At 33.8% G+C, this 14764-nt stretch overlaps 1 long non-coding RNA gene across 2 annotated transcripts; it reads right to left on the minus strand.

Annotated features, from left to right (window-relative positions):
- Positions 1-8819: 8819 nt before the first annotated feature.
- On the minus strand, positions 8820-9513 carry LOC125060487. Of its 2 annotated transcripts, XR_007118869.1 has the most exons (3): positions 9297-9513; positions 9133-9216; positions 8820-9060 (listed from the first exon to the last, which is right to left on the minus strand). It is a non-coding gene; the product is annotated as an uncharacterized LOC125060487 (long non-coding RNA). The 2 variants fall into 2 exon arrangements; XR_007118868.1 differs by having other exon boundaries at positions 9133-9513.
- Positions 9514-14764: the final 5251 nt, after the last annotated feature.

Here is a 14764-nt window from a genome sequence, read left to right on the forward strand (position 1 = left end):
GTGCTTTTGTTTTTACTCACCATTTCTAGAACAAAGCAACACGTTTATCTCGAAGCCAACGAACGACTCTCGTCTTTTTGTCGCGGCCCTGTTTCTCGCAATTTTATTCCCAATTTATAAAGACCATTCGGAAAGTTCCAGTTCAAATTTTTAGAGAAATATTTTATCTGTGAACGCCGAAATAACTTCGCCAAACCGCCCAACTTATATTGAATTCTCGTCGTGTCCTACCAAAGTTTATAAAACTCGGATAGTGATGAGTTGCATTGTTTGAAGCCCCTTTCAACGTGGATTGACTCAGTGTTTTTATTAGAAATTTATTTATAGTTGTCTTAATGGAAAGATCAAACGCGCTGTGCAGTTAATTTTAATGTCTCAGTGTAAGCACGGCCGTTAGATATAATTAGAGGGATTTGAGAAGGCCCGCTTTGCATTTTGTGTCGTTGCCAAAGATAAGTGGAGATAATAAAAATAATTATTTAAACGTGTTGTACCCATAAACCCTACGTTTACTATGAATTAAATATATTTCTTACAGAATCTAAGGTTAACAAGTTAGTAACACAAAAGCATATTTTTTTTTTCATTTAGAGTAAATATGTTTTCTTTGATTTTTTGTTATTCTGCAAGAACCCAGGTATAGACCTCCTCCAAAGTGAGCCAGTCTTATCTGGTTTTTGCTGAAATCGTGCAATTTGGACACTTATTTATTTCGTCCTCCTATCTATTTCGGGGCTTTCTTCTTTTGCCTATTGGCCCACGCTGTCACACTTTTGCCCATCGCTGGTCTTGGAGGTGGATTTTCACTATAAGCATCAATTTAACACAACTTTAAATTTATTGTGTGACATAAATTTTTCATGATCATTTATGAGTTTGATAGTTCCGTTCCCTTGTATGACTCGCACTTGACACTTTTCTGTGTCTGTCTTTTGGTCTATCTTTAGTAGGTGATGAGCTGGATCTGACACATACTATAGATTTTTGGTTCAGAACATGTTGGTTTGTCTCCAACGTTCTTCCTCAATAGAAGTTCTCGCTCTTCTTCAAATAGACCAAAATAAGGTATTTATAAAAGTTTATCACAGACACCTTTACTTAGACTTTCAGAGTCTATTTTATCCTTAAATATATCATTAACTTATAAAATTAAATATCATAGCTAAAGCGCATCGTTCTATGGAATATTTGTTCATCTGTCATAGAGATAATCCAATAGATAACCGAGTATGGCTGTCAGTTATGCATAAACAAAGCGTAGCGAACAACTCGATACATGAATATTTGATTTATCCCTACTGCACACCCACATTAGTACATAAAATACACCCAACAGGTACCCTAGATAGACACAAACTTGTTACGAAATAGGATTCCACAGCGCTCAGCGAAATACGAGTCATCAGAAAGCTCTCATCAAGTTTAACGAGCCATTACCGAGAGCAGTGTCTAGGGGAGCCGTAATTTTTGAACGCAGACATATAATTATTTGGAACAGAGCGTCATAGAGTAACAATACGTCTTCCCAAATTTTAATTAAACGCCGTAATTAAAACCTTCTATTACGTAATGTTGTTTTAAAAGACCTGAAGAAGGACTTGTAAGGACTGTAAAGTTGAAGAGATTTTTGAAGTTATACTTCTTTAGGCGCGTTATGAAAAATTGATGAGAGTGAAATTTTACGATGCGCGCGCACCGTGACACAAAATTAACAGAATGAAGTTGCACGGAGGATGCTACGGCATTGGACATAATTCAAAAACAACATTCGAATAATAATAGAATTTATGTTACACTTAATGTAAGAGAATAATAATAAATATTTATTTATTTAATTTTTCAAATGTTAACTAAAATATTGTCTTGACCAGTTGAAGCTATAAGTTGAGTATACTTGAGTCTTTTCATTCTTCTTCTATACTAATCTCATGTTGATGCTAAAGATTTAGACTAATTTAATTCTTAGTTAAAAATTGTAATTAACAGATTGTTGTTAAACATTTTAACTAGAGACATATTTTTTAAATTTGGAATAGATTTAGATTTTGCACATTTCTATATTTCCTCATACTTCTTGATAGGTATATGTAAAGCACCAGAGAAAGCGAGCTTTGTACCTGTAACAGATATTAAATTTATTCACATTACCATAACAAAAGAAGTACAATTCCATACATCATCGTAATGAGGCATGGCGACGTGCAGACACTGCTGGTAAATTATTTTAAAGCGTGAGCCTGCTGAAACGGAACGCAACAAGTCAGTAATAATTTACAGAACTATCACAGTAGTGCCTCCAGAATTAAATTCAGTAGATTTACTGTATTTGTAAGTTATATAAAATTATACATAACGTATGATTAAACTCTAAATCTAATGAAAAAATATTTATATCGAATAATACAGTAGTTTCTAGGTTACTGAAGCATTGGTTCGAATATTTTGTCATTTGTTTTTTTTTCTTAAAAAAGGAAATCTCAAACCAACTTTCTAAGAATATTAAATAATTCAGTCTGTTCGACCCAATTAAGGCAAGTTCTGATCTAAATATAACACGGGTCAACACGAATTTTGAGTCTGCGTTCTGTACCTCTGATTTTGATTACTTATGCCTAACTAATTAAAGAAAAAATATTTTTATCTATTAAAGTTTGCTTTTGTAGTTACTACAACGAAATTTATTTTTTATGAAAGAGCTCTATTTACATTGTATTGTATATACATTGTGTAAAGGTACAAAAGCAAACTTTATTTATTATAAATAGAGTTTCTGCTTCTTTTTTGATGTATACAATCAGAAAATATTCACTAAATAACAGACTCAAAAAAAAATAATTTTTTTGTTGACTTGTGTAATTAATAAAAGTGCGTGCGTACAAAGTCTACATGTCAGAAGTGAAACTTCTTTATAAATTAATTATTACTAAGGTAAAAACCCCAATAGATGAACAAGACAACACACTGTATGTACGTGCTAATGATAATATAAACAAATAAAAAATCTGCGTTTACTACACAAGACGTTATGCGACAGAATTGCCATTTAAAGTTCTAATATGTAACTACTAAACAAATACATCAACCGATAGCATGTATTTTTTCTCGATCTCCCTTTCTCACTCTCTCAGTCGGTCTCAATCGCTCTCTCCATTTTCGACAGAAACGCTTCACATCTTCGTGACGTTTCACCCAAGTTTACCCTCATGCGCTGAAGTTTCACTTCAAAACTACTGTTGGAATATACAGTAATAACTCACCGGTTTAAATTCACAGTCAATTCGACACGAGCTGTGGGCGAGGATGTCGTTGCCGACAGCTCGTCCTGACTACCGTGGTTATTTGTAAAGCATATCACGTCGGCTCCGCTCGCTGGCTTGCGAATGCTTTGATGTTCTTCTCTTTTTGCCGGGAAACGAAGTGAGAATATTTTCGGGAACCATATCTTTATTTAGATTTAGTTTTGTTTTTCACTTGAGTCAGTTGCGACGTTATTTCGGTATTGTCTTTCAACTCCTATAGTTATTTTAAATATAGCAACCCGGGATTTCATTTCATAAAATTAAGATATACAAAGACTGTTTATAGCTTATACATATTTGTGTGGTCCACTCCCCTTTCCCATCTAGGAATATATTTGTTTTCTCTTCCTAATAATTCAAATTATAATTTATAAAGTCTTTGATTTATTTCAAAAACAGTTCAATGTTAATATAAGTGATGCTATTATGCTACAAACAAATTAAATACTGCGCAAAGTAAGACTGCATATAGTACAAGCAATTCAAGTTTTGATTAATAAGTTAAATTTATATTATGGGAACATGCCTCACGTGTAACCCAGTTTCATTTGAAATCGTCAACTCCATTGATAAGTCCAACCTTATACAAACAAAAACTATCCTTTGAATTATCAAAATTCTTTAGAATTGAGTAATTTATTTTCAGCAAAACGTTGTAACTGATAATAGTAGGTCGTAAAGCGCGTGGGCGTCGCCTAGATAACGGGCGGCTACAGCTATATCTCTTAAAGCGGTAATTTGTTACTGTACCATCTCAATATGGCTGATAAAATAAGAGTTACTATCCTTATTCGAAAGAATCTTAAGATATACAGCGACTATAGATAACTTTGTTTAAAAGAGAATGAAAATAAAATAATCATCATCGTTCAATAATAACATCGTTCGGTGGTGCATTTATAACGTATATTACGTTAAATGAAACGATATTATTATACAATTAAACAAATCTTAAGACAAGTTTTGTAAGAAATTGTGACAGAACTATATACTATTTTTAACTGACTCCAAAACAGTTTGACCCATATTGATGTGTTATTGTTAGAATTGGACAACATTTAAGTTCCTTAAAGCTTCTGTGTTAACTTGCGTTGTTTGTCCACAAATTGCTCGGAAACTAAAAGTTTTTTGAGGCAGTTTTTGCCGCACACCACCACTATGTGGAATCAGCTGCAACTGAAGTATTTCCGAACCAATTCGACTTAGGGTCCTTCAAGAAAAGAGCGTACCCATTCTGAAAAGGTCGGCAACGCACTCGCGAGCCCTCTGGCGCCAGGTGAGCCTGTCCCATGTTCTATTAAAGAAAATGTTTAAATTTCGGTTAACTTGACAGTTATGTTGTCGGTTTAATTTTTCTAAATTATTTTTATAATTTTTATTTTACTCAATGATTTATATAACGACTCGTTTTAAGGCATAAAAACAAATTATTAAAATTGTCTATGATACTTTAAAATTTGTTTGAAAATGGGGATACTGTATCGACCGCTATCTATTAGTAGGAACCTACGTTACCCGCGACCATAGATAAGTTATTAAATGTCGAAAAAAAAGGAAATAAAATCCGTCCCCAAGGTATTTTGGTGCTTCGAACAACTTTGTAGACCATTTTTATCTTTGCAATAAAATATATAGCACCTTCCCACTATGTAAAATAAATCATATTTTATGCTGTAGTTATTCTGTCTACTCGAAATGGTCATAAAAGATCAACTAATAATAGGTTTCGTTCCCGACACCGATCGGCGTTTATTAAAGCAATTTCGTGTTTATTCTATCTGTATTAAAATTACAGCGATATGAACGAAATTCGATCACTATTAAAAAGTTTATCGAGGTTAATCGAAGGCTTATATGAAAAATAATATGTAACATAATTGAGCAACAATTTTATTATAACACCCGGCTGTAATCATCATGAATCTTTGTATTAGTAATCACTCACTATCTAGTGCGTTTATGCATTTATATTTTGGAAATTTTCGTAATTTTTACTACTGACCATTAATTCTTTTTTTTTATAGAACAAAGGCAAACGGACAGGAAGCTCATCTGATGTCAAGTGATACCGCCGCCCTCAATGCTAGAGGATTCGCGAGTGCGTTACTGGCCTTTTAAGAAATGATACTCTCTTTTCGTAAAGGACCCTAAGTGGAATTGGTTTGGAAATTCAATAGGCAGCTGGTTCCACATAGTGGTAGTGTGCGGCAAAAACTACCTTAAAAAACGCTGTGTTGTGTGAACATTCATGTATTAAAAAACCAGGGGACAACCCTTCGTCTTTGCCTGAGAAAACGCGAGGCTGACACACGCTGTCAACTTTTTGGGTCTAAAGCATGCCCAGTATCGTCACGTTGTTCTCCTATACTGGGCGAGTATTAAATGTGCACATCGAAAATTCCTTTGATACACAGCTCAGGATCGAACCTACAACCTAAAATATGAGAATTCCACGCTCAAGCCACTAGGCCAACACTACTCTATCAATTGTGGTGTATCATCTATTCAAAACAGCAATTAAACAAAATAGTGATTGCTAATTATATTTATTTGTTTATAATTTTTATGTATGTAACAGTAAAATCAAATCAAATGTACGTTTTGTACTTTCAAACTGAGTTAGTTTCACTGAAATGTTTCGAAAATTCACTTACATAACTGGCATCCTACATCTAGATAAGAAATAGTTAACAACTTTAGCAAGTCATTTCACTTGGGATTTAATGCTAGTTCGCTCCACACCATACGTCTAATTATTTCGAAATTATGAATGAATTTCAGATAAATCCTGTTATATTATTATATAATAAAGGCTAGATCAGGTGTAGGAAATTAAACATTAATAACTCGATTAACAATAATTCAGTTCACTCATTTTACATAAACTTTATTACTTTAAAATTGAAGAATGCTAAGGCGCATGTGCTACCACTAGTTTTATATTATCTTCCCTATTCCGACTCCAGCCTTCGAGCGGATGTTCAACCGTAAACATGAGTGAAATGGGCAAATATGGCACGTGCTTTAAGATTTTTCAGATCATGTTTAATTCATTAATTTAAATAAGTAATTAAATTCTATATATTCTAGCGAGCAGTATTGGACTAGTGGCTTCAGCGTGCGATCCTCATCCCTAAAGTAGGTGCACCAATGGAATTCATTTCTATGTGCGCATTGAACGGTGAAGGAAAACATCGTGAGGAAACCAGCTTGCCTTAGACCCAAAAAGTCGACGTATACACCGTCATAGGCACAGGAGGCTGATCACCTACTTGCCTATTAGACAAATGATCATGAAACAGACAGAAATCTGAGGCCCAGACCTAAAAAGGTTTTAAATTAAATTCTATACAATTTACGTATTTACAACAAAGCAACTCTAATAGAGATACAGGATAGAGAATATAAATTATAATATCCAAAACACAGTTCATTTATATTGACCTACGCAATTGTAATGGCCGGGTCATGGAGGCGGAGAGAATAATTCAACTTAATGTTCAACCCTGGCTGTTAAAGCTTAACCTATCCTCGAGACAATTTACTTTGATGGTAATACTTATATCGAGTTACAGACAGCCCTAGATGTTGCTAGGTACACTATAGAATGTCAAAAGCGGAGCGATTTTTATTTAATAAGAGGTATAATACGATTATATTGAGTTGGCCCTTATCCCTAAAACTTTTGGTTGGTATTTTTTTATATACAGAACTGGACACAGTTCCACCTCATGTTAAGTGAAATGCAGCCTAAAGGAGGCACGGTTTAGCCCCTTGTATAAACCTATATTATACTCTTTATAGGTATTTAGTCGAATTATCACTAGAAACCATTTAATAGGATATCACCGAATTAATAAATACACTTACACTATTCAAAAAGTTATTACTGAATCCGATCGCGCGTAGGCTGGAACAAATAAAATTTATATTTTTTATTTGTCACTACTAAATTACTCTAGAATATTTACTCTCCATAATATTAGTATAGACTATAATAATCTATAATATTAATGTACCCGCTTCCGCCTATGACATAAAACCTTAAGCTTAGAAATCCCATGAAGTCAGAGGGGAAGTGAAGCCTCGTTGATACCTCGAATTTCAGTAATTAAACGCTTCGTCTAATTGCGGCCTTCGCCAACCACTCCCTTACACTTCGTTACACTTTGATTCGAGACTCTACAAATAATTTTGGAATCTTTGTTCTAAATTTGAAATAATTATACTCAACTCTATAAATAACGCAGCCTATGGTCTTTCAATTGGTTTTAATACATCGCTACTTTTCTTTATTGTTATGACCAAAAACGTAGATCTTTCTTTGATTTTAAAATAATAGTCTTGTTCTGTCTAACTGTGAGCATCTATCACATACTTTTTAAGCAAGTATATTTCTAATCTTCTGATTTATTTATGAAATAAACTCCACATATCATGCGAGTTACAAATCCTATCACCATCCTACTAATATTATAAACGCGAAAGTTTGTAAGTATGGATGGCTGTTTGTTACTCTTTCACGTAAAAACTACTGATTGTATTTTAATGAAACTTTGCATTAATATAGCTTATACATCAGAAAAACACATTGGCTACAATTTATAAAGATATTGTGTGAATTATCCAAAATATCAAGTAAGTAGGAAAAATCTACGATCTGCGAGCTATTCTGGCGTGCGCTGCCAAAACCGCTAGAGTTACACATGTACGGTCTTACTAATAAAGATTTATGCACATCGTATAAGCCTGTTATAAGAAAAATGTTACTAATAATGTCTGAATTGACAAGGTTGATGTATACTGCTGTTATAACAAGTGTCTGGTTTGTATGAAGACTTGTACAATGCTTATACAACGCAGAGGCCTAGTTTAACGGGTGAATAAGACAAAAATTGCGTAATTTCATCTGATTTCGCGTTTGACAGCATTTTTTGACTTTTTAGTTCAAGGAAAGATTTAAGTTAGTAGATATTTGTGTTTGTTGAAAATAGATTTTATAGATCAAATAGAAGATTTAGATAATATTGATATGCAGCTAATACATACGATTGAAGATTTGCCGCCTCCAAGGAAAGTCAAAGAACATACCAAACTCGGTGCAATCCGTTATTACTTTCGCATGGCGATTTCAAAACAAAATACCGCTTTTCAAAGAAGTATGTTATGAAGATCTGTGACAGAGTGCGAGCTGATGTCGAAAAGAGTACTAGAGGTGGAGGGTTTTCGATTTAGGTGTCTTCTTCATGGCTTCTCAGTGTCATTAGAAAATGCCAAATTATATATAGTAGCACTGGCAATCCTCCACAATATTGCTATTAATATCAAAGAAGATCACATCCTGGATGTTACGTTTGATGACACTGAGAATGCACCAGAAGAACCAAGGCCAACCTAGACGCCCCCAAGCAATCTGGCTAGACAAGCTGCTAGAGCTGCTTTTATTGAAACATATTTTTAAGGCTGTTTTATTTACATAGGTGTGGATAGTTAAGGACTTGAAATAAATAAAAAGTTATATTTCATTTAAAACGGGGGTTTTATTTTTTTTATAAGTATATAATTATTTATTTAATTGCTGCTGTAACAATTTGAGCCTTAGAAGATGCTTCTGTCTAGCCCTTTCGTGAGCTTCGGCGAGTCGCTTCTGTTTGAGCTCATGTGTTTCAGCCATCTGCCTTTGTTTTGTTTCGTGCTCTTCCTGGAAACACTGGAACACTACCGTGTTGCGGAGTTTGGCACTTTCCACTATTTGAGATGCCTAAAAAATTTAAGTATGATCGTTGAGGGATTTTGAATGAAATAGTCCTTTCTCTATCACATTGATACTAACCTCTTCTAACTTTTGTACTGCAGAACGCGGCTTTTTATGTAAAATTCTAGTCCTCTTTGTCTGAGGTTTTGGAGTTTCTATTAGCTGCAAATAATAAAATGTTATTAGTATATTGAGTAAATGTGTATATAATTGCTTTGGTTGATAAAATAAATACAACTTACATTAGAATTATGAGTCGTATCAAAATTATTAAATCAAACGTCAATCAAACACGGCGGGTTGCCAGGGTAACAATAAATAAGGGTCGTTTTGTTATTCAACCAATACACATCGATTATTGGTCAAAGAGGAGTTTATGCCCTGTACAAGCTCTATTCACTGAATTACTATCACCTTGTCATAACGCATGTATAGTGATTTTTTATTAGTAAGACCGGTAATGTATAATGGAAATGTTTACCTTAGTAGTTTTACGCCACGCTAATATAAGCTACTCGATATACTGATTCTACGCGAGACGAAGTCCCAGGCATCTAGTTCCCTATATAACTAAGCAATACAGTAGTAAAAGGCAAAAATTCTTCCGAATATTTCAAAGTGCAGGGCTGCACCCTCCGTAGCTATTTTATTGCTTTATATTAACTTTTCATGTAAGGCTAATGGATTAAAGTAGTCATGTAGTCTAGGCCTGGAGGGAATATGAGCAAAAAGTTTCAATAAAATATCAGCTTGCATGCGGTTTGACTGACGGGGATTCTAACTTTTAGAGAGATCTATTTTCGGACTGTCTGCCGAATCGGATGGTATGTTGAAGGTCCTGAATGAAATATTAGACACTTATATAAGTTCGTTATTCAAATATTACAATTATAATTTCAGAAATAAAAATGTGTGCGTTATATTTAATCTTAGCTAAACTAAATGATCAACAAAGGTCCTGACCCTGAATAATATTATGTACTCGTAAATTATGTATATTTATTTCTCAATGTACTTAACTTGTCAAAAGGGAAAGGGTTAGCTAAACATTAGTGTACTCGTATATACTTTTATTAATGTGATTGCACTTCTGTCCCCGTGGCTTAAATCTATGGTAACAGAACCATGTATATCATTGATTGATTGATTAGCCTTTATTGCTGACACCCATACAATGTAATAACAATTATTTAAGTTACATAAAAAAACACTTAATTCTAACACATAAATAAAATAAAACTTAATTTAATGCATCATATGACCTGCTTTTGGTGATCAGCGTGTCCTGTGACACGTAGGCCTCTTCCAGCTGTTTCCATTCTTTTCTGTTATTAGCTCTTCTTGTCCAAGTTGTGCCTCCTATTATCTTAATATCGTCTGCCCATCTCTTGGTCGGTCTTCCTCTTTTCCTTTTTCCATCACGTGGTTGCCATTCTGTAATTATTTTTGTCCATTTCAACCTGCTATCTCTCGTCATGTGCCCAGTCCAGCGCCATTTCAACTGCCTTATTTTCTTTATAATGTCTTCTACTTTGGTCGTTGATCTGATCTCTTCTGCTCTTTTTCGATGTCTCAGTGTTACACCCACCATTCTTCTTTCCATTCCTCTTTGGCATGTTCTCAACTTTAGAAGATGTTTCTGAGATAAAGCCCAAGTCTCGCAGCCGTATGTAACACATGGTAGGATACATAGATTGAACACCTTTTTCTTAGCTACTATTGGGAAGTCTTTACTTTTAAGTACTTCCTTGAGTGACCAAAATCTCTTCCAGGCGCTAGACACTCTTCTTTTTATCTCAAGATCCATTTGGTCATGAAATGATATTATTTGCCCTAAATATACGTAGTGATCTACATATTCGATAGCATCTCCTCCTATTTGTATCATAATAGTTTCTCTATTTGTCATTATTTTCGTTTTAGATTTGTTCATAGAAAGCCCAACTATCTTGCTTGCTTCTGTCAGCTGTTGCAGCATAGTTTGAAGCGTCTTTGCGTTATCTGAAATGATCACTAAATCGTCTGCGAATCTTAGGTGGTTCAGTTGTCTGCCGTTTATGTTTATGCCGACCTTATCCCATTCCAAATTTCTAAATAAACTCTCCAAAATGGCTGAGAAGAGTTTTGGGGACAAAGGATCGCCCTGTCTCACACCCCTGGCTATAGGAAATTCTTCACCGTGTATATCATTAGATATTTAAAAATAAAGTGAATGGATTTTTGTACAGTTCAACAATAAGTAGTGTTATTCCTGAATATGGTTTAGGCGTATGAAATATAATTCAAATGAAATCAAAATGATTTATTCATTTAGGTAACTCAATGTACACTTATGAACGTCAATAAAGAAATATACATATATATTAAATACTTCTAGCTTTCCATTTACTGCCAGTTCTCAAATCAAGGCCGTAGAACGGAAGAGAAGAACTGGCAATAAACCCTCCGCCACTCGTTTTAATCGCCAAGTTTTTTGTTTTACACAATGTTTGTTTGGAGCTGCAACCATTACACCGTGTTCCACATGACATCTTAAGTAATTCGTAGTTAATTAATAATAATAAAACAAATTAAAACAAAGATTTGTCCTCTATCAACAGGAGGCATGGTGAAATAGGAGCATGCACATACAGTCTCGTGGGAACAACACGTAATTTACATTGTTTGGGTTAATCCCTCCTGCCTCTTTTCAACACCGTACGAGCTCTAAATTTCACCAACATCATCTTGATGGTTGGAGGTCTTTCGTTTTTGCGTCTCTTTTGCGAACTAGCGAACTGTGGAATCGACTCCCGGTGGGGGTCGTCCCTCAGAGATACGGCATCCAAATGTTTAAAAATCGAGTGTATTTCTCCCTCAAAGGCCGCCAACTCACCCACTAAAATGGGTATCTATGGGCTGCGAAGACTACCCTGTTTGGTAAGTAAGTCGTCCCGTAAGCTCGTTTCCCCCCCCCCCCCCATTATATATAAAAATAAATAAACATGCAACACACAAATTAGTCGCAAAACTCTTATAAAAATATATGAAATCCAAGCCGGCAATGCAACGGACAGAAGCTACACACGATTAAAGTCATAAAAATAATATAGACCACTTTTATAATAACTTCTGAAGCTTTCTCTCACTACATGCTAACATTCCCAAAATACACATTAGCCCAAAATCCGCAGTATACATCCAACCTTGATACATTTTCAAGTTTCAAGCAAGCGATTATTCCATTATCTTCCATCTATATCATACAATATTCCCAAACGGAATATTTTAAGTGAGTATGAGACCATTAAAACGAGTCTTCGGTTTAAACATTTTGCGCTTTATCGATAATTCGAGCGGCTCTTGCGCAGTAAAAAGGTATTGATTTTTATCTGACAGTAGCTTGGTTTGAATTAAAAGGCTTTTATCTTTTCATTGTCGCTTGACTTATCAATTAAAAGCAATACCAATGAAATATGCTTGTAACCTTTTAAGCACAGAAAAACAGTTTAATGGTGTAATGTCAGAACTTACCTTCCGTATAAATGATGTAATAAGATCGCGTTTAAAAGTGTAGAATACTCGTAAACAAAAGACATTGATAATGCAGATGCAAGCCTTATATGAATTATGTATATTAACACAATCTACAAGAATTACATTGAATACAGAACATTCAAAAAAAGTTTTTAAGTTTTAAGGATTTCCGAAAGTATAGAAGCTATATAGATTCCTGCAAGTACTTTGGTATTAATTCCCTGGAATGTAGACGTAAACGACCTGATGTTTTTACACACTATTTGCAAGGGCTAAGTGACTGCCCTGACTTATTGTCGCTTTTACTATTTCACTTCCCTTCTTCAAACAATACTGGGCAAACCCAACTATTTCAAATTCCTTGGTCTAATATAAACTATTTACGTAACTCAGTCATGTTTCGTATAACCTTCAGATTATAACACAAATTACTAGCAGATAGATATATTTAATGTAACAAAAAAAATTAAAAATTCATATAAAAAATCCTTTATATTAAATATATATTATAATGATCTTAGAATTTATTATAAATATATTTTAAATAGGTAAAAACTGTTGTTATTTATGTATTCCGTTTTTGGCTTTTGTGTATAATGTAATTGTTTAATGAGTAGCCGTAGGAATACTGATGAGCAAATAAATAAATAATCATTATATCTTTTTCTCATGCTCAATGCCAAGAAAGCAAATGTTAGACAGTACCAAATACTCGGAGACTTTTTAAGAGACCTTGAACGCGGTCTAAAACAGTTAAAAGAAACAAACTTCTGATTTAAGTGCCACGCATATTTCTTCTGGTTAATTTATGCGAGCACCTTTCTTCGGTAAAGAATTCCGACCTTATAAGATGTATACCATATTGAGGCAGAACTAATTCATTGTTCTTTGTTCACGTTTTGTGTTATCGTGACTTAAATAATAGTGTCATTATTGTCCAAATTTTCAAAGCTTTTGTGGTCTGAGTTTAGCAATCCTTATTAAGCGATGTATCTTCGACTTCAAGGGCAAAAGGCATTTTCGATTTTTCTATATTAAACTCTTAGAAGTTACTGTAGTGGTAAGTAATTTCGGTAGGTAGTTTATCTTTTGATACTTAACAATGTCGTCGATATTATATGTACAATAAAACAATAGTTAGTTAATCTGCCGGATTTATAGGACGACGACGATATATCTAATATTTAAAATTCTCGTGTCGCAGTGTTTGTAGTTGAACTTCTCCGAAACGGCTTGACCGATTCTCATGAAATTTTTTGTGCATATTGGGTATGTCTGAGAATCGGACAACATCTATTTTTCATCCCCCTAAATGTTAAGGGTATAACTCCTAAAAAAAATTTTAACTTTTAAATATTTTTTTGTTTTTATGATATAGCATTAAAAATACATACAACCCTTAATTTTCACCCCTCTACGATCAACCCTTATTTTTAATTATAGTAGATAGTTGGTTTTATTGAACTAAAAAAATATTTCCAAGAAATAACCATCTAATAAACCAATAACCGTTGTACCAGATCAGCTAGTATTTTATCTTTAAATTCAACGAAGAAATACTTAATAATAAGGTAACTCAGTTTCCACTAAGTATTCGGTTTTATATTCGTATATCTCGACATTCGATGTTATGATAAACGTTTTGAGTATGGAAATAAACCAGGAGTCGATATTTGCATAAATTTTACTCACAGATTTAATCTTAAGGTACCTATACCTATGTACATAGATTATACGCAGGAACTGATTCTATAATCATTTCTGTTGTAAATGTATGAAACCAGAATAATTTTGTTTTGATTTTATCTTTACTTTGTATGAGCCTTTACAAAAGAATTCCACATTGGAATACTTTGCTACCTAATGTTTATTTTTTAATATAAATTTACTTTTAACCTTGGAAAACTCGCGAAGGATCCCTTTTACCGACCGCGTCTTAATATGGTGGACATACCTAGTTGATTATGGGCCAAACCAATTATCTATTTATTTTTATTTATTTATTTACACTCTGTTGCTTTATGATATAAAAATTTTACAAAATTACAAGTAAAGGAAAGGCAACTGGCGGCCTTATCGCTTTCGAGCGAACTCTTCCAGGCAACCACTGTAAGAAAAGAAAAAAAGAAAATGTATTAAATTACATAAGGTAGGCAAAAAGTGCAAAAACACATGTATTACATATACTTGTAAA

Source organism: Pieris napi, chromosome 21 (assembly GCF_905475465.1).
Source record: "Pieris napi chromosome 21, ilPieNapi1.2, whole genome shotgun sequence".
Lineage (NCBI taxonomy): Eukaryota > Metazoa > Arthropoda > Insecta > Lepidoptera > Pieridae > Pieris > Pieris napi.